This window comes from Saccopteryx leptura, chromosome 3, assembly GCF_036850995.1.
Source record: "Saccopteryx leptura isolate mSacLep1 chromosome 3, mSacLep1_pri_phased_curated, whole genome shotgun sequence".
Lineage (NCBI taxonomy): Eukaryota > Metazoa > Chordata > Mammalia > Chiroptera > Emballonuridae > Saccopteryx > Saccopteryx leptura.
The window spans coordinates 190864452-190887489 of record NC_089505.1 but is presented as its reverse complement, the minus strand read 5'-3'; the positions used below and the strand labels follow the sequence as shown (position 1 = coordinate 190887489).

General features: G+C 43.6%; 1 protein-coding gene across 2 annotated transcripts in view; it reads right to left on the bottom strand.

The window, feature by feature from the left end:
* Nucleotides 1-20894, bottom strand: part of RNF182 (ring finger protein 182) — a 101888-nt gene extending 80994 nt beyond the window's left edge. Inside the window, exon 1 of one of the 2 annotated variants that reach the window (XM_066372246.1) lies at nt 20829-20894. The gene's annotated coding sequence lies outside the window, so the exon portion shown is untranslated. Of the gene's footprint in view, nt 1-20357; nt 20403-20828 lie in introns of those variants that run through there. The other variant, XM_066372248.1, reaches the window with a different exon arrangement.
* Nucleotides 20895-23038: the final 2144 nt, after the last annotated feature.

Sequence of the window (23038 nt, the reverse complement as noted above, 5' to 3'; positions counted from 1 at the left end):
AGAGAGGGATAGATAGGGACAAACAGGAACAGAGAGAGATGAGAAGCATCAATCATCAGTTTTTCGTTGCGATACCTTAGTTATTCATTGATTGCTCTCTCACATGTGCCTTGACCACGGGCTTTCAGCAGACCAAGCAACTCCCGCTCGAGCCTGTGACCTTGGGTCCAAGCTGGTGAGCTTTTTGCTCAAGCCAGATGAGTCCGTGCTCAAGCTGGCAACCTCGGGGTCTCGAACCTGGGTCCTCTGCATCCCAGTCTGATGCTCTATCCACAGCACCACCGCCTGGTCAGGCGAAACCCTGTTTTTATTCATTGAGATATTATTAATGCTATACTAATTATGTCTGACATTTTAATATACCACACTTAATTTTTTTTTAAATAGACTCACAATACAGTTTTTAAATTATATAGGATTCTGCATTTGAAAAAAATGTGTAAAGAACTTTGTGACTAAAAATAAACAGAGACCTTGAAAAAAAAAAAGTAAAATGCCAGAATTATTTTTTTAAGTAATGATTAAAAATGATCTTTAAGTGCATCTTCATCTCCTAGGGGAAAAGGCATAACTGAGAAGTCATGCAATGAAGGAAAAAGATGCCAAATAGCAGAGAGCTACCTTCTATTAAGTGCATTTTATCCATCACATGTGTTGAACACTATACATGCATCCATCCACCATTCATCCTCACGGCAACCCTACCAGGTGGCATTGTTACAGTTCAGTATCCATTGACTCCTGGTCTCTGCCTATCCATGTGCCATTTGTTTTTCCTGCATAAATGTACTCTGTAAATGAATATATTCTCATAAAACCAGAAATGATGAGCTAAGTACAGGACTGACACCTTCAGAACTACCCATATAAGAGTTTTAACAGGAAAGTTGTTAACCCTGCTCTTTAAAACTTCATACTACCATCATTTGTTAGTAGGAAGAACTTCCTACTTTATCCTAACAAATTTATTTCTTCCCAACAGTCTCCAAAATTTTCTATCTCAACCCTCTGCTCAGAGGTTGAGCTAAATCTAATTACCTCCCACCCACATACAGATTGATATCAGTTGCAAGAACATGTACTCTAATTCAGGTGCATCTGCTGTCAGAGGGAGCTAAATGACAAAAACACCTTTAAATCAACACAAATCAATTCCCACTACTAGAAATGTTTATGTCTAAGGTGGTTATACCATCCTTTCCTATAAAAATGCAGTACAGTACTACTATCCACTTCTATCATAATCTCTCCAAGCTAATATCATATACCTCATAACAAACGAGAAATCAGCTGATAATAAATAATAATACGTATTACCTCACTGAACCCTTTAACCCTCTAGACCAGTGGTCCCCAACCCCCAGGCCATGGACTGGAACCGGTCCATGGGCCATTTGGTACCAGTCCACAGTGAAAGAATAAATAACATATTAGTTCCGTTTTATTTATATTTAAGTCTGAATGATGTTTTATTTTTTTTTTAATGACCAGATTCCCTCTGTTACATCCGTCCAAGACTCACTCTTGACGCTTGTCCCGGTCACATGATACATTTATCCATCCCACCCTAAAGGCCAGTCCATGAAAATATTTTCTGACATTAAACCGGTCCGTGGCCCAAAAAAGGTTGGGGACCACTGGTCTAGACCTTTCGCCATGGTAGGCACCATTAGTACTCCACTTTGTACTGAGGTATGGGAAGCTTGCAAGGGAAGTTAGGGAACGTGCTGGTCACACAATTTACTAAATAAACACCAAAGGCAGGGCTCCAACTCAGATCTGACGACTAGGAAGTCCACACTCCTCCCATCCATGCAATGTGGGCAGAGTGAATCAGCAAGGCAGACCAGGCGCCAATGAATACCAGCTGATTCATTCCCATCTTTCAGTACCTAAGAACTGATTTAATAACCTTCACTTCTCAGGAAACATGGGCATAAGCTCAAAAAGAGAAAGTTCAGAAATGATACATACACATCAGATAACAACAAATAGATTTTCTTTTTAATTCACAGGCTGAGAGTGAGGATCTATTTTGTATTTTCTATAGTCTGTTCATATTCAATGACTAAGAAAAGCTTTGCTAAAGCACTTTTCAACCCCCGCCCCAGACACATTTTTGTTCAGTTTCAAGAACTGAATCAAATAACTATGAGACTTACTTGATTTTTCAGCCTCTAGCTCTTGAGACACCTTTTTTTTTTAACTTACTGAATTTGGGGGTTGACACTGGTTAATAAAATCATACAGGTTTCAGCTGCACAATTCTATAATGCATCACCTGTACACTGCACGGTGTGTTCACCACCCCCGGTCAGGTCTTCTTCCCTCAGCATTTGCCCCCCCCCCCATGCCCTCTCTTACCTTCCTTGACCCAAAGACACCATGTTTCTTTAAAGTGCTTGTTATGACCATTAGTACTTGAATATCTGCAAGCAAACTGCTAATTCAAGCTTACAGAGAAGTGGGTGTTAGGTGTTTTTCTTAGTCCTAACACTGCACACAAGCAATTCTAATTCATATCAACATTAGCAAGGGCCCAAAAATGTTCATGTCCATTTTTACAAAGCCTTGAGAAGAGAGGGAAACTATCATTTCTTTTTTAAGACTTCAAGAAAACAGTTAAAATATAAAGTTTCTGCCATGGTAATGCTTGTGTCACAGTGATTACAGATGTCTCCAATTTCACCAAATAAATAATTCTGATCTGTTTACCAGAACAGAGGATGGCATTTTCTGAGTTATTTTCTGGAGCCATTGAAAAAGCTATAGAAAAAAACACTTCACAACACCAAGCACAGAGGCTTCATTACAAAAGTCTAAAACTTTTCTATAATATTCTGGAGTTTTCTTAAGACTAATCACCCTGTGCTATAAACAGGCAACATCTAAAATTCTTCTATTCATTCAAGAAATATTTATTGAGCACTTACTATATTTCTGGCATTGTTCTAGAAGCTAAGAATACAAAACAGTCACTGTATTCATAGACTTTACACAATAGAAAAGGAAGACAAACCGATGTATACCTTTTGTTTATTTACTTGTTGTGCCAGGTGGTAATAGTGCTACAAAAAGAACAGGCAAGAGGACAGAGAGTACAGGAGACAAAGATTACAAGATTTTATAGGGTGCTTTTTTATAGAAGGCCACTCTGTCTGATAACATTAAAGTACTAACCCTAAAATAAACGAGGAAGTGAGCTTGCAAATATTTCAAGAAAGAGCAGTCCCAGCAAAGGGGACAGCAGTGCGAAAGTCTGGAGGCCAGAGCAGTCTTGGTGTGTTCAGAGAACAGTAAGGCTGGAGTGCAAGAGCAGGCAAGCCTCATGGCCCCTGAACTGGCTCTGCCATTTACACTGAGTGAGGGGGGAACCAGGGCAGCTGGGTTATTTTGTTTTCTTCAGGCATCAGAGTCTTTTGAACCAGGGAAGTGATAGGATCTGCCTTTTTTTTTTTTTTTTTTTTTTTTTGCATTTTTCCTAAGCTGGAAAGGGGGAGGCAGTCAGACAGACTCCCGCATGCACCCGACCAGGATCCAACCGGCACGCCCACCAGGGGGCGATGCTGTGCCCCTCTGGGGCATCACTCTGTTGCATCCAGAGCCACTCCAGCACCTGAGGCAGAGGCCACAGAGCCATCCCCAGCGCCTGGGCAAACTTTGCTCCGGTGGAGCCTTGGCTGCGGGAGGGGAAGAGAGAGACAGAGAGGAAGGAGAGGGGGAGGAGTGGAGAAGCAGATGGGCGCTTCTCCTGTGTGCCCTGGCCGGGAATTGAACCCGGGACTCCTGCACGCCAGGCCGACGCTCTACCACTGAGCCAACCGGCCTCGGCCAGGATCTGCTTTTAAGTTCAAAAGGATTGTCCTCACTGCTGCCTAGGGAAACAGGCTGTGTTCTGCCCTATAAAGAAAGAGCTGGGAGACCAGCTGGAAGGTACCTGCAATAAAACAAAAGGGAATTGGCGGTTGATTTTACTACAGTGGGAGAAATTACCGAACTTGAAGGCAGAGTCAACAAATCAGCTAATGGGCTCAATTTAGAGTATGAAGGGAAAAATCAAGTTACGAAGAAGTCAAGTCCAAAGTAATGAACAAGGAACGTAAAAGAATGACGATGACATCTAGTAAATTTGGAAAACCTGAGGCAGCAGGTCAGGAAGGTACTGGTACAGGGAATCAGAGTTCCTTTTTTGGATATGTTGAGTTTGAGGTGCCTATTTAGACATCCAAGTAGAAATGTCAAGTGGATAAATGGGTAGGGGATTAAGGGAAGAATTTTCTACTGAAGATTTGAATTTGAGACTCATCAGCAGGTAAATGCTATTTAAGCCATGAGACAAGATGAGCTACCTAGGAAATGGGGATGGGCAAAAAAAAAAAGAAAGAAAGAAAAGGAAAGAATCCAGAATCTGAATTTGCAGGTGCTGCAATGTTTAGAGATCTGCAGAAACCATCAAAGGACACTGAGCAGGAAAACCAGTGAGATGGGCAGAGAATCAACAAAGAAAGGTGTGCTAGAGGCCACATGTGATTGATGAGCTGGATTAGAGTTCAGCAAATATTCACTCCCATTCCCTTCACAATCATGGATGGATGATACTCTCTACCCATGGATGCTGGCTACGTGAATTTTTTTGGCCAATGGGAATGATAGTGGGCAAGATGAAATAAAAAGCCTTCATGTGCTTATATGGCTTGACTTTACTCTTGGACCCCAAAAATCTGCCACAATAAGAGCATACCTTAGGAGTCCCTTCAGCCTAACTCCCAGAGAAAATACATGAGAAGCAGATCTAAATCAATCCACAACCTGGAGCAGGGCCACTCAACTCAGCCCATCCTAGATCACAGTCAACCTAGGAAACCCAGGAACAAAAGACTACATGTGAGCCACTGAATTTTAGTGTGCTCTGAAATGCAATGTTACTAAAGCAACAGCTAATGTCTACACCAAGTGAGCAGAGTCTCTCAAGAAGGCATGGTTAACTATCAAATATTATTGATAGGTTGGTAAGAGGGAGATCACCTGATTCTGGATTTGGCAACGTCCAAATCTTAGGCATTAAGGAAGTATTGTGTTTGTTTATTTAAGATTAGTTTAAATGAACAGTTTGTAATATTACTGTAAGGTCGGTGGATGGAGGGATGGTCATGTAGGAATTCAGACCCGCCCACTTTGGCTAGGACCACCCACAATCAAGCCCACCAAAGGAAGCTTCCCAGGAACCATTTGGAAAGAAGTGATTGTCTGCCAGTCAGTGAAATTTCACCACGTCATAGTAGCTCCACTTCCCTAGAGGGACCCTTTAAATATCTCCCACGCGGTTTAATCCATGCAACTTCTCTGGCCTCCATTTTTCCTCGGGGCCAGGGAACCTTGCCGGGCGGGGTGTGCGCTCTGTACTCAATAAAGCCGTTTACTTATTCCACACTTTGCGGCTCCGGCCCTCTTCCTTCCTTCTCGGCGGGGAAAAATACCTTACATTTTTGGTGCTGAAAACCCAGAAGGAGTTAGAAGTCTGCAAGGACCACTCCTTTCTCCTCCCCTCCGAGAAAGAACCAGGAGAAAGAACCAGGATCTCCAATCTCCAACCCACTTCGGCGCACGGTGCAGTAAGTCCCCTGCCTCCAGCTTTCCTCTCAGTTCTTTCCTCCGAGACGCCCTGTCCGAAACCGTACCTACGTCAGGGAACTCTTTTCCATTCGTCCGAGTGAGCATGTGCTTGTGGAGACCTCCCCAAGCACATCCACTTTCATCCGTGGCTGGAACTTGAGTTTTTAGGACGCTAATGCTCAGGTCTGACCACTCTGAGAACTGAGGGGAGCTGTGAGGGCACAGGAATTTCCCTCCCTAAGGAAGAAGAAACTGTTCTTCTCTGCTGTGGCCAGGCCACAGAACCCACTCAATTAGCCTCCTGAAGGGACTTTCGGTGTTAACACCCTCACCAATTTAACTATCGCCAAAAAAGTTGGGAACTGATTGGAGATCTCTTACATTCACGGCCTCTAATTATTTGCGCAACCGTCCTTAATCTCTGTGCTGCCTGTTCCACCGCATAGGCCTTTTTCTGGCCAGAGAAACCTCACCTGAAACCTCTATTCCTAATCTTTCCTTCTCCGCGGACTCCAAACTCTCTCTCCCCTCCCTTCGCAAAAACCTGTTTCTTATTCGCCATCTACTACCTTCTCTTTCTCCTCCCCTGCTGGCCAGGGGCCCCGCCCTTCACTGTGTTCTCTAGTCCCGCCTCCGTCAGGCCTTTCTCAGCCTGCCATTGGCTCTTACACCGGTTTTCAGGATGTCCAACCCCAATTTTCTTACAGGAAGTTCCTGCCCTGTCCTGCCTCTGGCTCCAGCATTTTTCCTGCAGGATCTGGGTGCCGGGCTCTGCACGAGCCCTCCCTCCTCTTATTCCCAAACCCCCAAACCCCTATTCGGAACCTGTGAACACGGCATTTAAAGTTTTTAACCGTCCCAACTAGTAAAAACAGGCCTGTTCGCCAGGCCCCCATGCAGCAGAAGATAACGCTCCAAACCCCAACTCTTGTGGAAACCCTGAGACCAGCAGAGCCACCAGCAGCTTGCTTTAAGTGTGGCAAGCAGGACCACTGGCCCCGGCAGGGCCCCTGCTGGTGGCTGCCCACTGAGCCCTGCCCTGACTGCAAGCAGCCCAGTCACTGGCGGAGTGATTACCCCTTTGGGCAACAGGTTTTTTCCTCAGCGCCTCTATGTGGAGGACAAGCCGCCCAAATGGAAGGCCAATCCAGCCAGGTGGGTGTATCGCTCAAACTCCTAGGACACGGCCTGGACTCAGAGAACCCAGGGTTCTGCAACAAGTGGGTAAGTCAGTCCATCTCATTTCTTGTGGACCTGGGGGCTGCCTTCTCTGTTTTTGCCTTCATACTCTGAACCTCTAGTTCCCTCACAGGTTTCGGTTATGGGAATGGATGGGACCCTCTTCCTTTCCCCTTTTTACGCCACTCCTGACATGCAGTTTTGCCTCAAGCTTGCCTCCTTATAGGACCTCTGGCAGTCGGAACCACTGGACTCCATCCATCTCCAGCTCACCAAAAGGCTGGACCCTGCAAAATCCCCTATTACTCCTCTCTTTTTTTTAAATCCTTACGGGACCGCATCTGCGAAGTTTCTCCAGTCACAGCCACACAGATGTTCCTCTTAACACCCCTCAAAGCCACCACCTTCTGATCTCCCCCTCCCCACGACGCCCCTATTCAGCAGGAAGTAGCCAGATGAATAAATGGCGCCCTTTTTCTATTTAACACAAAAGGTCAGAATGTAAGGTCGGTGGATGGAGGGATGGTCATGTAGGAACTCAGACCCGCCCACTTTGGCTAGGACCGCCCACAATCAAGCCCACCAAAGGAAGCTTCCCAGGAACCATTTGGAAAGAAGTGATCGTCTGCCAGCCAGTGAAATTTCACCACGTCATAGTAGCTACACTTCCCTAGAGGGACCCTTTAAATATCTGCCATGCGGTTTAATCTGTGCAACTTCCCTAGCCTCCATCTTGCACCTCCATCTCTCTTTCTTTCCTCGGGGCCAGGGAACCTTGCCGGGCAGGGTGTGCACTCTGTACTCAATAAAGCCGTTTACTTATTCCACACTTTGTGGCTCCGGCCCACTTCCTTCCTTCTCGGTGGGGAAAAATACCTTACAATTACTATATATAAACTGATGGAAATGATCCAACAACAAGGAAACTGATGGTAGAGAAACCATCATCCATGAGTGGGCAAGAGAGAAAGAACGCTAAGGGAAGGAGGACTGCAGGGAGGAGTTCGGTCGCTTTGGGTCCCACAGGAAATGGTAGTGAGTGGGGTTGAGAAGCAGGTTAGGCCGAAGACCCAATGGTGGAAGTTTCCTTGAAGCAAGGGCATCTGCAGAGGGTAAGGAAAGAGAAAGGAACACAGGTTTGAGGAGAGAAAAGAAGAAATGACTGTCTAGGAGAGCAGGATAACAAGCAGGAAAGGGAGGGCTGCCAGTCACATGTGGGTTATGTGCACCGCAGGAGTACGTTGTCTTAACATTACCATCTGAAAGGCAAACTGCTTATGATGTAACAGAGACAGCATCAGTTTACCCCACTGTACCTCCTTTGAAACCACTACTGCTGTTTTAAACAAACAAATTTTTTTAAGTTGTCTGAGAACTACTCAGAAAAACAGACAAAAGTTGGAATATTTGTATTTAATAAGATATTAAAATTCCTGTCAAGCCAATCAGGTATCATTTAAATTCCTGTGATCTACAGAAATGAAGAACCCCACTGAGTGACAGGAGCTCCCTGAAACAGTAGGGGACACAACCTAAAGCTGATCAAAGAATTAAGTGAGAAGTAAGTCTGAACCCAGAGCTAGGGCTATGCTCTTCAGTATGGGAGCCACTAGCCAGGCTCGGCTACTGAGCACTTGAAATGTGGCTAGTGCAACTAAGGAACTAAAATTTTAACTTAGAAACTGAAGCAATGTCAAGTGTTTTTCCATCAAATACAACTTGACTATTTTGGCAGGGCTGCATTTCATTGTAACTGCTAAAAAGTTAGCATCCAAATTGAGATATTCTTTCAATGTAAAATACATACCAGGGTTCAAAAGCTTCATTTAAAATTTTTCATCCCTGGCTGGTTGACTCAGCTGTAGAGCATCAGCCCAGTGTCTGGAAGTCCAGGGTTCGAATCCCGGTCAGGCACACGGGAGAAGCGACCATCTGCTTCACAATCCACCAGTCCTTCTCTCTCTTCTCTCTCTCTCTCTCTCCCCTTATCACAGCCAGGGCTTGAATGGCTCAAGCAATTTGGCCCCAGGAGCTGAGGATGGCTCTCTGGCCTCGCCTCAGGCACTGAAATAGCTCCATTCAGATTCAGAGCAAGGGAGCCCAGATGGGCAGAGCATCGCCCCTTAGTGGGCTTGCTGGGTGGATCCCAGTCAGGACGCATGCAGGAGTCTGTCTCTCTGCCTCCCTGCCTCTCCGCCTCTCAATAAAAAAACTTTTCAAAATTTTTTTCAAAAATGTAAAATATCTTGTTAATAATTGTTCTACTTACCACCTGTTGAAACTATGGTGATATTTTGGATATGTTGGGTTAAATAAAATCTATTAAAATTAAAAATTTTTTGCTTTTTTAATATGGCTACCCAAAACAAAATTACATACTGGACAGCACCGGTCTAAGGATTAAAATACCAATACTATCTGAAAAGTACAGTTTGGAGTCACCTATTGTCATGGTGACTATAAAAGAAGTCCAAACTTATCCATCAATGTTACAAGAAGAATTATCCAGGATGTATGCAGCCTAGGTGCAGTATTTAAGCCTTAAATCTGTCATCAATAAGGAGCCATATTTTAATGTAAAATAGTCAAGCAGTAACCTGAAATCAACATGGTGTGGTGTGATAACTAACCCTCATCTGGAATTGTACAGCCAGCTTACCTGGGACAAGAAAGTTCCTTCTAGTGGGTTAGTGACTTCCTGATCTAGAGAAGGCTTAGGATTAAACACAGAGATGATGAAGAAAATCAGACTCATATTAATACCTTTTAGAAAAGCTTAAAAATATGTTTTATAGCAATCGGAAGTTTGTGAATAATTATGTTTTTAATGTTTAAATGAAACTGACATAAACTGACAGATGAGCCTTATAAGTCTAGTTTTAAATATGTGATAAATTTAGACATGATTTATTTAGATTTGAAATGTTTAAGAAGATTTGGCTATGTCTGTAAAATGTGATATAAAATAAATTCTAAAATAAAATGTTATAAGTGATAGAACAATCAAAAGAACATGAGCTAATTATTTGGAAAGGTTTTACTCATTTGGGTCATAAATTTGCCCAATAAGCATCTGATTTGTTTAAATAGAAAATCAAATACATTGTTTACATGTGCAATTGAAAATATTTAAGGGTTGAAATTTAGCTAAGTTTGCAAATGAGGCTGATAGTTAAAGGGACTGAATCTGTTCAATTGAACTAAAGTTTCATCAAAGAAAAAGTAAAGGTGACTGCTCACATTTGCCAGATTTATAAACAGAATAAGATAAGTTGAATTTAAAGGCCTATATAAATCTAGATTTTTATTTTCACCTGTAATTTACATATAATATAAATTAATTGTCCTTTCTGTACACAAAACTCCTTTTTTTTTTTTTTTTTTTTTTTGTATTTTTCCTAAGTGAGAAGCAGGGGAGAGGCAGACAGACAGACTCCAGCATGTGCAGACCGGGATCCACCTGGCATGCCCATGGGGGGTGATGCTCAGCCCCTCTGGGGTGTTGCTCTGCTGCTATTGGAGTCATTCTAGCACCTGAGGCAGAGGCCATGGAGCAATCCTCAGCACCCAGGCCAACTTTGCTCCTATGGAGTTTTGGCTGTGGGAGGGGAAGAGAGAGATAGAAAGAAGAGGGGAAAGGGTGGAGAAGCAGGTGGGTGCCTCTCCTGTGTGCCCTGGCCGGGAATTGAACCCAGGACTTCCAAACGCCGGGCCAACGCTCTACCAGTGAGCCAACTAGCCAGGGCCCTGTCCTATGTCTTTTTAACTTTTTAAAATGTCTTGCTTTTTTAGAAGTTTATATTTCTTTAATGTAGTCAAATATGTCCATTTTTTTTCTTGTGACTTCTGGATTGTGTCTTTTATAAAACTACTCTTAATAACTACTAATTAAGTAGTTTACAAATACTAATTCGTTTAATCTTCACAACAATGCAGAGATGTACTGCTAGTCTCCCCATTTCACAGGTAATGAAATGAAGGCACAGCACGAGAAAGCAGCTGCCACAAGGTCATACAGCCAGAAGGTGACAGAGCCAGGATTCAACTGCAGGCTGTCTGGCTTTCAAAATTCATGCCCTTAACCACAGTGCTTTCCTGACTTTCATATTGCCCTTGAATGTGAAAAAGAGCTCACTATGATAAAAATAGTAAGTAGTTCATAAAAGTGAGCTTTTACATGCTGTTAAGATTTTAACTAAAAGTTTCTTTTTCCTCTTTTTTCCCAGTAGCTATTAAAAAATGTTTGCACTAAAAAAAAAAAAAAAAAAAATGTTTGCACTAAGAATTCCAAGAAAAACTATGGTGTACAAGGGAATGACCCAAAAGAGAACCATTTTCAAGGCTTCTAACTTCATCCTGGCCCAATACTCTGGACGTGTAGCATCCTAAGACCAGGGACTCCCCTACAGTAACAAAGACCCTCAGAGAAGTCCAGCCTGAGTCTATGACATTTGATGAATTACTTTTCATTTCATTTCTTTTTATCCTCTGTCAGCTCTGTGGCCCTTTTCTGAGTGAGCTCCCAATCCAGGAAGAGTGTAAAATTAAAATAAGTTCTGGAGCGAGAAGATAACTTCATTTGATTTTGTTTTTAATTCTAAAAATAAATTTGAAGGGAGAGTTCTCCCCCTCCTCCAACCCCCACATCCTACCTGGAGTCTGCAGCAACAAGCGCCAACAAAAATTTCTGTCTTGTTACCTCCTGAGAACCATCTCCCCTGTTGTTTCTCTGTATGGAAAATACTGGTACATGTCACAATATGCTATGAAGAAATGCTTCTTACTTTATGACTTTAGGTTTTGCTTCTTTTTATTAAAATAAGTAAAAAAAGCCCAACTGCCATAACAATTACTGCCTTTACTTCTACACTTAAAATATATCAGCAAATTGAAAAGTAAAGCTTGCAGCATTCCTTGACATAAAAAAACAGAATCCTGGTATAGTATATGTACCTTTAGGTTAATATAACAGAGAGAGATCAATCACATCTGTTTCCTCCTTCTTAAATTCGGGGATCATAACAGTACCTAATTCATAGTGTTCTTATGAGGGTTAAATAAGTTAATATTTGTGAAGTGCTCAGAACAAATGCCTGGCCCATAGGAAGCATTAGTAAGAGTTCGACTTACTGGTAGAAAAAAGATTGAGTTGCAATCAAACTACACAGGATCTGAGGAAAACATTTATACGAAGAAGAAATGGCAGATAAGACCACACAAAAACCTTTTATTAAAGATTTACAATTCAAGAGATTGAGTGAGCATCTGTTCTCCTCTATAACTATACCTGTCATGATAAAACTATGTAAAATGCCATGTCTCCCTTGAATGACTATGGTTATAGAGCAGGGAAGATGATTTATAATGGACTGATACTCAGATACACAATTTTTCATTTACATACATCAAATACATAATTTTTATTTTACAGTTCCATTACTATATCAATTATCTAACTGGTCTACCTGACCGATTAGTGTGGACAAGTCCTGCCAGGAGTGAGGATGACGGAGACGCAAAGACCCGACTCTGGGGACCAGGTTCAGTGATGCAGATCCACTTTATTCAGGAAGTAAACTAGCTTATATACATGGGTTCAGCCAATAGGGTGTTACAGCGTGTCCTTCATAGCCAATGGCTGAAAAGATCAGGGAGCTCTGTGGTTGGCACTAAGTCACTTCCTTATAGTGGGCGAGCTTCCTTCCTGGGTATGCCCAGGAGGGTTCTGGGAGCTGGAGTATTCTCACAGCATTGCATCAGCCGCAGCTGCTAGGAATGCGCTCTGTGCTCCACCCACATCTCCCCCTTCTCTTTTAATTAAGGCCAATTGGACTTGATGAATGACAGCTTGCTGTTCTTGTAGCTTCTGAATGCTACACATTATGCAATGGAACCCTAGTAGAACTAAAACAACTATCTTACCTATTACACTATATGCTAATAGATTAGCTGGATTAAACAATGAGGCAAGCTTCTGTAATGTTTGACTAGTTAGGAAATAGAACGGGGGTCTTAAACAGGGGATTCCTCCTAGGGGTCAGGATGTCATTTCCCTCCCATTGTGTTACAGAGACCTTCTAGGTGCCATTAAACACAGTTCCATTTTGATTGTAAAAAATGGACGTAGGTCCATGCATGCCCCCTTCCCACAAAGGTCCCAGCATCCAAACACGTAACGGATGGCTTGCCATGGGCTGTGTACTACATATGGTGGCAAGGTACATTACACAAATTACAACAACATGACAAATCATGCAATTTCAACAATTACAAAGGTATGTTTCACCAGTCTCTGAGTACTTTGCCAAAAGCACAAAATGTCCTCGGCTTTCTTTCTAGCCATGGGAAAAGCTTCCCAGGGCAGGGGAAGGGCCTCTAGCAAAGCCGCACCCCACCCCCATCAGGGTCATAAAAATTTGTTTAGTGAGTATGAGCCAATGCTCACTCCGGTCATAGTCTAGGGAATCAGTCCATGCACATGAGGCTTCAGCCACTCCCTCATCCCTGCCGTCCTGGCAGGTCTTACACTGTCCCAAGGAAGAAAACGTGGCAATGGCAGTCAACATTTTCATCTCTGCTCCAGAGAGCATAATGGCATCCGCCCCTATGTCCCAAAATGTCAGCAAACCCACCAGCGGCTTAGCAGGCACTCCCTGCCGTTCCAGCGGCCACTCGACGATGCAAGCCTGGCCTCCATTCATCCTCCTGCCGCAGCTGCCGCTGTTTACCTTCTGGAGTCTGCGACTCACAACTCCGGCCCAGTTCTCATCCTCCAAGGATGAACTGAATACAGCAGCTTGTGCTGCCAGGTTTGAGCCCTGGGCTGCCACCACCTGCATCTGGGAGTCAGCGGTTACTATAGCACACATAAGCAAGATCAGAGCACTAGGGCCTGGGGGTCCATCAGGAGCAATTCTCTGGGCCTGCCCCACCAAACCTCCACATCCCCCCAGGTGATGGGGCGTGCATGCCGGCCATGAGGTCTTCTTCTGGAGCGTTGAGGATCTCTTCCCCTCAGGCGTAGTCGGTGTGGAGAAGGCCAGGTCTGTGGCTTTGGACAGGTGAAGACTGAACCACCTAGTGGGTGCCCAAGAAACCCTGTCAAGCAGGTTGGGGGGTTCCTGGGATCCAAATTGGCTGAAAAACACAAGCATAACCTCTCCCTTGCATTAGAAGAGGGTGTGATCCCTGCCACTGTGCCGTGGCTGGGTCCTTCCAGCATCATTTCAGAGAGAGAGGCGGGGGAGAGAGCAAGAGATACAGAAAAATAGACAAGATAGACAGACAGAAAGAAAAAAGACACATAGAGGCGTATAGGCTGGCCCATGGTTCTGCAGCAGGAACATGTGTTGGAGAAAATGGCATCTGAGAGGCTGGGGTGGGGCATCGAGCCCCGGCAGGGAATGTGGAAGTAGCGACTTCCGCCTCTTCGGGTGGCAGAGCTGATAGCATGGTTTCTAATGTATCTAGTTGCATTTCTGCACGCTCGGCTGCAAATCCATCAAACTCGGTGGCCCAACTCTTTTCTTCCTCTACAGGGGGAGGCAAATATGGAGGTAGAGGTTCCTCTAAAAGAGGAGTAGGCTGTAGGACCTTCGGGACCAGCGGAGGGTCCTCAGCAGGAGCACTGGTCAGGCAGGCATGTATCGCTAGCAGGGTAGGAATGAGGCCGAGAGGGAAAGTTTGTCCCCCATGTACTTCAGCCAAACAAATGTGCCGGAAAGCCTGGGCCCAAGTATATGGGTCCCAGAGGGGCGCATCCTCAATCCAGGGAATGAGACCAGAGAGAATCTCCCAGTAAGTACAGAGATCCTTTTCACAAACTTCAACTCGCCTACTCTGCAATAGGGCGTGCAGGGCTCAAGCCTATGGGGCTCGAGAGTGGGGGAGAAGGTTTCCCATTGCAGAGGGTCACTCACCCGTCCCCTGGATGCCAGTTAGGTCCCTGCCCGACATTGGACGCCAGTTGTGGACAAGTCCTGCCGGGGATGAGGATGACGGAGACGCAAAGACCCGACTCCGGGGACCAGGTTCAGTGATGCAGATCCAATTTATTCAGGAAGTAAGCTAGTTTATATACATGGGTTCAACAATAGAATGTTACAGCGCGTCCTTCATAGCCAATGGCTGAAAAGATCAGGGAGCTGCATGGTTGGCGCTAAGTCACTTCCTTATAGCATGCGAGCTTCCTTCCTGGGTATGCCCAGGAGGCTTTTGGGAGCTGGAGTATTCTCACAGCATTGTATCAGCTACAGCTTTGCTAGGAATGCGCTCTGCGCTCCACCCACAGATTAGTTTACATAATATCCCCATATGGAAAACCTTTGCTTTTATGTCCTAATTTGTAGTTTATAATATTCAAAGAGTATTTACACCACAACTCAAGGGAGTCACTTTTTTTTTAAGGGAGTCACTTTTTCATTAGTGAGGAGAAAAGGTAGGGGTAAGCAACCAGAACCAGCATCTGTTGTAGAACTGGCCAACCTCTAAAAACTACATAAAAGCCCTTGGGTAATAGCTTCAGGATTCTTCGTAAGGTGTAGAAGAGATTATTAGTGCCATCGGAGTATTTTTTCCTCTCTTCCCCTTCACCACCAAGTACGGCAGGCTCTAAGTATATATTAATCTTCCTTTTTAACTAACATTTTTTTTCTTTTTTTTTTTTCTTTTTTTTTATCTTTCTTCTTTTTCGTTAACATTTTTTTTTTTTTTTTTACAGAGGCAGAGATAGACAGGGACAGACAGACAGGAACGGAGAGAGATGAGAAGCATCAATCATCAGTTTCTCGTTCCGCGTTGCGACTTCTTAGTTGTTCATTGATTGCTTTCTCACATGTGCCTTGACCGTGGGCCTTCAGCAGACCGAGTAACCCCCCTGCTGGAGCCAGCGACCTTGGGTCCAAGCTGGTGAGCTCTTTGCTCAAGCCAGATGAGCCCGCGCTCAAGCTGGCGACCTCGGGGTCTCGAACCTGGGTCCTTCTGCATCCCAGTCCGACGCTCTATCCACTGCGCCACCACCTGGTCAGGCTAACTAACATTTTTTAAGTTACTAAAACTTCCACCTTGAGGTCCTTTAGCATTCACTTTTACTGATTATAAGATAAAAAAGCAAGGACCTAGTTCAAGACACTCAGGGCAATGAACAGTCACTCACCTAACAAGATCCCACATTTTCCTGTCCACCACACAAACTCTGTAAATGTCCAAAATGTGAAATTAAGGTTTATAACATGTATTGTGTTTTCATGTGTGTGTTTTTAATGCACATCATTATAAACTAAGTTTCCAATATTCTGCTGGTTGAATAACAACTTAACCGAATCATATTTTTTAAAGTCCTAGGAATATAAAATTATTTTAAAAGTACTAAGGAATTAACTGGTAACTTTTCCCCATATGAAAAGGAGGCTGAAAACTAGGCCAAAAGAGACTATTTGGGTGTCATACATAAAATAAGATAAATAATCATAATAGTTGGAAAACAAGTAATTCCTCATCCATAAGAGCTCAGATAACTTGTACCAAGCAATATGTATTATAGAGAAGGAAACATCAAGTAAGTATTTGTTGATTGATGTCCAAAACTATAGTATATAATCACTACAAATAACTGGCTTATAAGGAAATCAATCTTTCATCTCAAACTATATTTATAACACTCTAATTATGTGCCAGACAGCATAAACGTATGCATTTACCCCAAGCACTTGTGGTTTACAAAATGACTTATGACATCTTATTTTTATTTTAATTGGGAACACAAAAAAAATGAAACACATGCCAACAAAAGTTTTTCAACCTCCATTAATCACTTATTAATAGTCCATATCACAGCCTGACCAGGCAGTGGCGCAGTGGATAGAGCATCAGACTGGAATGCGGAAGGACCCAGGTTCGAGACTCCAAGGTCGCCAGCTTGAGCGCAGGCTCATCTAGCTTGAGCAAAAAGCTCACCAACTTGGACCCAAGGTCACTGGCCCGAGCAAGGGGTTATTCGGTCAGCTGAAGGCCTGTGGTCAAGGCATATATGAGAAAGCAACCAATGAACAACTAAGGTGTCGCAATGAAAAACTGATGATGGATGCTTCTCATCTCTCTCCGTTTTTGTCTGTCTGTCCCTATCTATCCTTCTCTCTCTTTCTCCACGTAAAAAAAAAAAAAAAAAAAAAAAGTCCATATCACAAAACAACACTTCTTGTCACCACCACAATGTGTCTTCCATGCTTTTTCTCAACATGGTAATTATAGTCAATACCTACCATGCACAGCAGGTCAGTTAACAATACTTTATAACACATTTTCTGCCTGGTCTCAGGGCTACATTATTCTCCCCAGCCATAAATCCAAACCTAAGTGTTCTGATAATAAAGAAATCATTAAAAGCTATCATCTTTGGCCCTGGCTGGTTGGCTCAATGGTAGAGCATCAGCCTGGCGTGCAGGAGTCCTGGGTTTGATTCCCGGCCAGGGCACACAGAAGAAGCGCCCATCTGCTTCTCCACCCCTCCCCCTCTCCTTCCTCTCTGTCTCTCTCTTCCCCTCCCATGGCCAAGGCTCCATTGGAGCAAAGTTGGCCCGGGCACTGAGGATGGCTCTGTGGCCTCTGCCTCAGGCGCTACAATGGCTCTGGTTGCAACAGAGTGACACCCCAGATGGGCAGAGCATAGCCCCCTGGTGGGAGTGCCCAGTGGATCCCAGTAGGGCGCATGTGGGAGTCTATCTGACTGCCTCCCCGTTTCCAACTTCAGGAAAAAAAAAAAAGCTATCATCTTTCCCAAATGTGCCCTTATAAATGCTACAACACATTGTACTAGATACTATTGATAAATTACCAACCAGTCACCATGCTATCACAGTGCAACTAGAAATTGCAAGAGAATGTTGACCCAGAAACAGCTAATAAAGGTTTCAGTGGCCTTATGCTGCCCATGCAGGCTCATACAGTTACAAACAACTGACTTTCAATGGAAGAAGTATAATATTCACCCTAACTTAAACAAGAACATTTCTTGGCTCATTTTATATCTTTGGACATACTTGGTAAGTTACAGAATTCTTCAGGTAGAGTAATGGTTGTGATTACAATTATAGACCTTATTTTTTAACTTATACCAAAAAGTGGGGACCAGTTTTACTTCATAAAATTAAGATTCTTAAGCATAGACATGCAGAAGTCTCATACTGCCATGAATCGGAGAAAATGATAAACATTGTTTTATACCTGAAGATGTGCTGTGCTGTTCCCTACCTCCGCCAGGTGGCTAAAATAACCATGGACATAAAGCACACTTTTCCATTTGTACTTCTGAAGAAGACACTCTAGATATCACAGAATTTTTTTTTCTTTCATTAAATGGTTATACACATACCTCAGAATGTTAGTAACATACATCAACATGCCAGATGATTGTTTTGTGCTGCACTGACAAAAGCTTCATTTCATGCCTCAGAGCTCGGGTAAAAAAGCCACTACAACAAAACAGTGCTTGCAATACATGACTGTTTGTTTCTGATGTTTACTGACTTTATCTTTTGGCAGAAAGTAATACAGCTTTAAAATGCCAAACTATATTGAATATACAGCTTGTGTGAGCTCACAGAAAAGGCAAGATGTAAGTCTTTATTGTGCTGAATTAACACTGGATATCTCCATTCTTCAAAATACATTCTTTAGCCACAATATAAATGTGCAGGCTAAAACTCATAGGGAGAGTTCTGTCTGGCTAAAAAGCAGGTCCATAGTTCTTTCACCTGAATGTTGGATTTGCTAACAAAGATCTGAATAAAGCTGTACTCTTGGCACCTCAGAAAGAACATAAAACATGTTTTAGTACAAAATATGAAACTACACTCAATGTCTATGTAATATGCCTACACTTCAATATTCTGAAGGTCTACTTCATTTTAATCAATGTACCATTTCATTACCATCATCAAAGAGTATTTAGCAGAGCATCTGTGAATCACTCTACAAGTAAAATTCAGTTAAAAACCCAATTGTGAAAAAATCTGCAAACTGTTGTTGCAATTTATTCATTTAGTTTCCAATACAATCTTCTAATAAAGTGACATTACTTAAAATTGCTAGCAAATATGAACAGATTTAGAAACCTAGTAATCAGCAGGCTAACAGGTGTTGAATCTCGAAAGAGAGAAGAGGGATATTAGATAATCACGTTATGCCTGACACTTCATGTAGCTTTAATACTCATAATTCTAATCAACTTAAATGCAATTCAAAATGACCCATGCCACTGGTTTCTTTTCATTAACTACCTTTTAGCAAAGATAAAATCTCTTGTATTCCATATAGTGTGCTAATTGACCAATTCCAACTTATAAATTATTTTACTAAATTGTATCTACAATTTAGTTGATTCAATTTCCTGTTATCCATGTGACATCTCTCACTAAAACAAATATTAACAAATATATTACTTCCTTTCAAATTAATCAGCTATATTTCTGAATATGAATAGTTTCCTGTCTTTCACATTATTGCACGTAAGATATGTCAGTAGCCACAAAACAGTCTTCGCAATATTTTTAATACATTCTTTGTGTCTGCAACAAACTAAATATAATGAAATAAAGGCAGAACTTGGGCCGTTAAGAAAGGAGGGGGCATCCATAACTTGAGCAATTCATCATCCAATACCCGTACGCCCTTGACAACGGCATGGTAACCCTCATCACACTCATTAACACATGCAAATACCGCCCAGCTACCTGCTTTCAGAGGTACTTAACATTGCTTCCTTACATATAAAAACGCAGGCATTTTCCAGTTTCTTAAAGCAGGAGTACAATACCTTCCAGAAACAATACCAATGACATAGGTGTCAAGTATGCAGTTAATCCACAAAGTACCCGTCTTGCTATGAGCTCTAGTATTGCTGGATGGGAAACCCAGGCTACCTTTCCCATTTAGTTACAGGTGCAACTACAACTTTCAGAGATAGGGTTGGTACGTTCTAAACCCACACGAACTTCATAAGCACTTCCAAAAGCTTCTGTCCCCGGCATAGAAATATGAGCGCACTTTCCAGAGATTGTAAAAGACGTCTTGTATGATATATTCCCCTTGAAAACCCTCCCATCCAATTCTCAAAGAGAAGAAACTATGAAACACAAAAGCCCAAAGGTAAATATTTCCATGTGTTTTTTCTAAAGGCCTCCATAACGAGAGCGAGAGAGGGAGAGAGAGAGGCTGAGAATGAATATAGGTAAGGTACCACCCGCCGCCTCTCTGCAAAATCACAGCCAACATGCAGCCGGCCTGGGCTCAAGCCCCGTGCGGCGCGGACCGTCGAGCCGGGAAGAGGCTCAGCCCGCCCGCCCGCCGCTGGCCGCGAAGTTTGCCGCGGGGCAGCCGCCGCGGTCCCCCGGCCTCAGCGCGCCGGCGGCCGGGCGGAGGGCTCCCCGGTGCAGGGAGGCCATCTCCCTGCGGGGACGCGCCCGGCGGGGACTCGGGTGCAGCGGGCCCGGCGCCTTTGCCCTCAGGCGGGCGGACCCGCACGCCCAGGGCGCCCGCCCCCGCCCCTGCCGCGAGCACGCCCGCCTTACCTGGCCCACGGCGGCCGCCTGGGGCAAGGGCCCGGAGCCACTCCGGCGGTCGCGGCGCCTGGGAGTGAGGGAGGCGGCCGCGGAGGAGGAGCTCCGGCGAGGAGCAGGCGGGCCGGCGGGCGGCTTTGTTTCCACTGCGTGGAGCTGCCGACCCTACGTCACCATGGCAACTGCCGGGGGCCGGGACCCAGTGGGGACCCTTGGACGTCCAGGGTCCGGGACCCTCCGGGCCGCAGCGGGCAGAGCCCCCGCTCCTCTCCTCAGTAGTCTGAGTGCTCCGAGGGGAACCAGCCGCCGCCACCACAAACACACCCCTGTCAGTTTCCCTGGCCGAATCGCTGTTTCGCCCCAGCGGGACGGGAAGGGGAGACGGAGGAGCAGTCCGAACCAATTCCTATTGCCATCCTAGCAGGCACCCCCTTTGATTTCCCACACGGGACATTCCAAACCTCCCCCCACGCCCCAACACACCTTTCTTCTATGGATCTGAACCCTCAAAATGGAAATTCACTGATGAGAAAAGAAAGCAGTGCAAACTGATAAAGTGTTGAGCAACTGGTACTTGGCGCTTCTGTTGCCTCTGCCGCAGCCTGCACTGAGCTGCCAAGGGACACCGTACCTCCTCCTCCGCCTCCCTCCCTCATCAAGCTTGCCTCAGCTGGGTCTGGTCTCTCTCCATCGAAATCCTGCATCTGCCTTGTTGAGGTCTCCAGTAGGACAGAGTGGGGAGGGGGCTTTGTTGTTATTTATTTACTTATTTTATTGTAAACACAGGATACACCTTGTAACCTCACAGGCTAAAACACAACTTTCCAGCTGCATTGGGAGTCTACGCTGCTGCCAGTGCTCAGCTACTGGCTGTGACTGCTAAGCATCTATCATGAGCTCTGGCTGACTGTGTGCCAAGGAGGGGCTGTGTACGGAGGCCACGGCGCTCCGCTCCGGAAAAGAGAGGGACAGGGCTAACCTTGGCACCTGCTAGTCATCCTCGCCTAAAGAAATTCTTGGAGAGGGAGGGAAAAGTACTAGTAGATCCACAATAATGCTACCTCTAAAGGACAGAGCTAGAGGACAGATACCATCAGGTGAATGAGTCATCACCCCATACTATGTCTTCTTGAAAGTTCAGTTACTGAATTCAAAACCCACAATGTCTTCATTTAGACCCCGGGGAACATGGCATTTATTTTCTGGCATTTGTAAATCACCAAAGGAATGTCTAAAACTTATAATAAAACTCCAGGGTAGCTGATTTCTTTCTGTGTTTGCTATCTATCTGAGAAGTTATAAAGCAGAACACTGTTATTACCAATTGAAGCCACCCATATTAATTAATGAAAATACTATATAAGATCCTGTTTAGAGTGGAGAATAGAAACAGTTGGTTTCTCAGAAGGGTTGGCCACTTTCCTGTAATGGGAGCATTGGTATTTCCAGGTGAAGTCAAGAGACAAGGTCCTTTCCCACAGGCTGCTAAGCAGTTTGGTAGTATTCGTTAAAATTTTAAATGGACATGCTTTTCACCCAGATATCTCAGTTCCTAGAAATCTTTCAAGCAAAAATACACAAATGTGCAGTGACAGATGTACAAGGATGTGCATTGCAGCAGTTTTGCAATAGCAAAAATTTAAAACAACTTGTTTGTTCATCTATAGTGAGGTGGCTATATAAATTTGGTACATTCGTACCATATAATACCATTAATAAGAATAAAATGTATAAAATACATAGGAAGAGATTGATTTCATCTAAATAAAAAAGAGAGGCTGCAGTACAATATTTATGGGGTATGTCCATTATCATACCAAAAAAATGTTCTAGGTAAGATAGAAACACAGACATAGACATATAGATAAAAGTATGGGAGAATATATACCTAGTCATTCACAGTGGTTATATCTGAAACTAAAGTGAGAATTGAAGGAAATATTACTTGTTACTATAAACAATCCAGTATTATTTGGTTTGTTTGATTTTCCTTTTCAATGAGCATGTATTAGTAATTTTTTCAATGAAGAATCAGAAACAAAGATTCTTAACAAGTGTTTGTCAACTGCTTGGTTGAGAAATGAATACAGAACAGTGAAAAGCTATTGAATTGGCCAGTCCAGCCCTCAGATGCTAAAGGCTAGAAAGTCCACATTGGGTCCACACTTAGTGAATTCCTTAGTGAACTGGTTCTGCTTGTTCTGTGAGGTAGATATTCTTGCAGACATTCACTTCTCCCAAGGAGATTTAGTTTTAACTTGAGGTCAGCTCCAGCCTAGCTCTTAGACAAAATTACAAGATTGCAAGGAAACCATACTTCTAAAACATGTCACCTTACCTGCCAGGGTATATAGCATTTAAACAGGTTAAGTGGCAGGCATTAATCCAATTAGTGAATTTGGAAATGAAGGTGCTGGAGCTGAGAAATTATTGTATGGATGCACACTGGCCTTTCTTATTCTCACCATTTTTGAAACATGTAAACTAATGAATTTACTTTCCTAAAAAGATCCTCTATAGCTGCACTATCCAATTCAGTGCCACTAGCCAATGTGACTATTGAGAACTTAAAACAGGGCCAAAGTGACATGTTCCATATGTGAACAATACACGCCAGATTTTGAAGACTTGTAACAATAGCTCCCAAAAAAGATAATATCTCATTAGTAATATTTATACTGATTACATGTTGA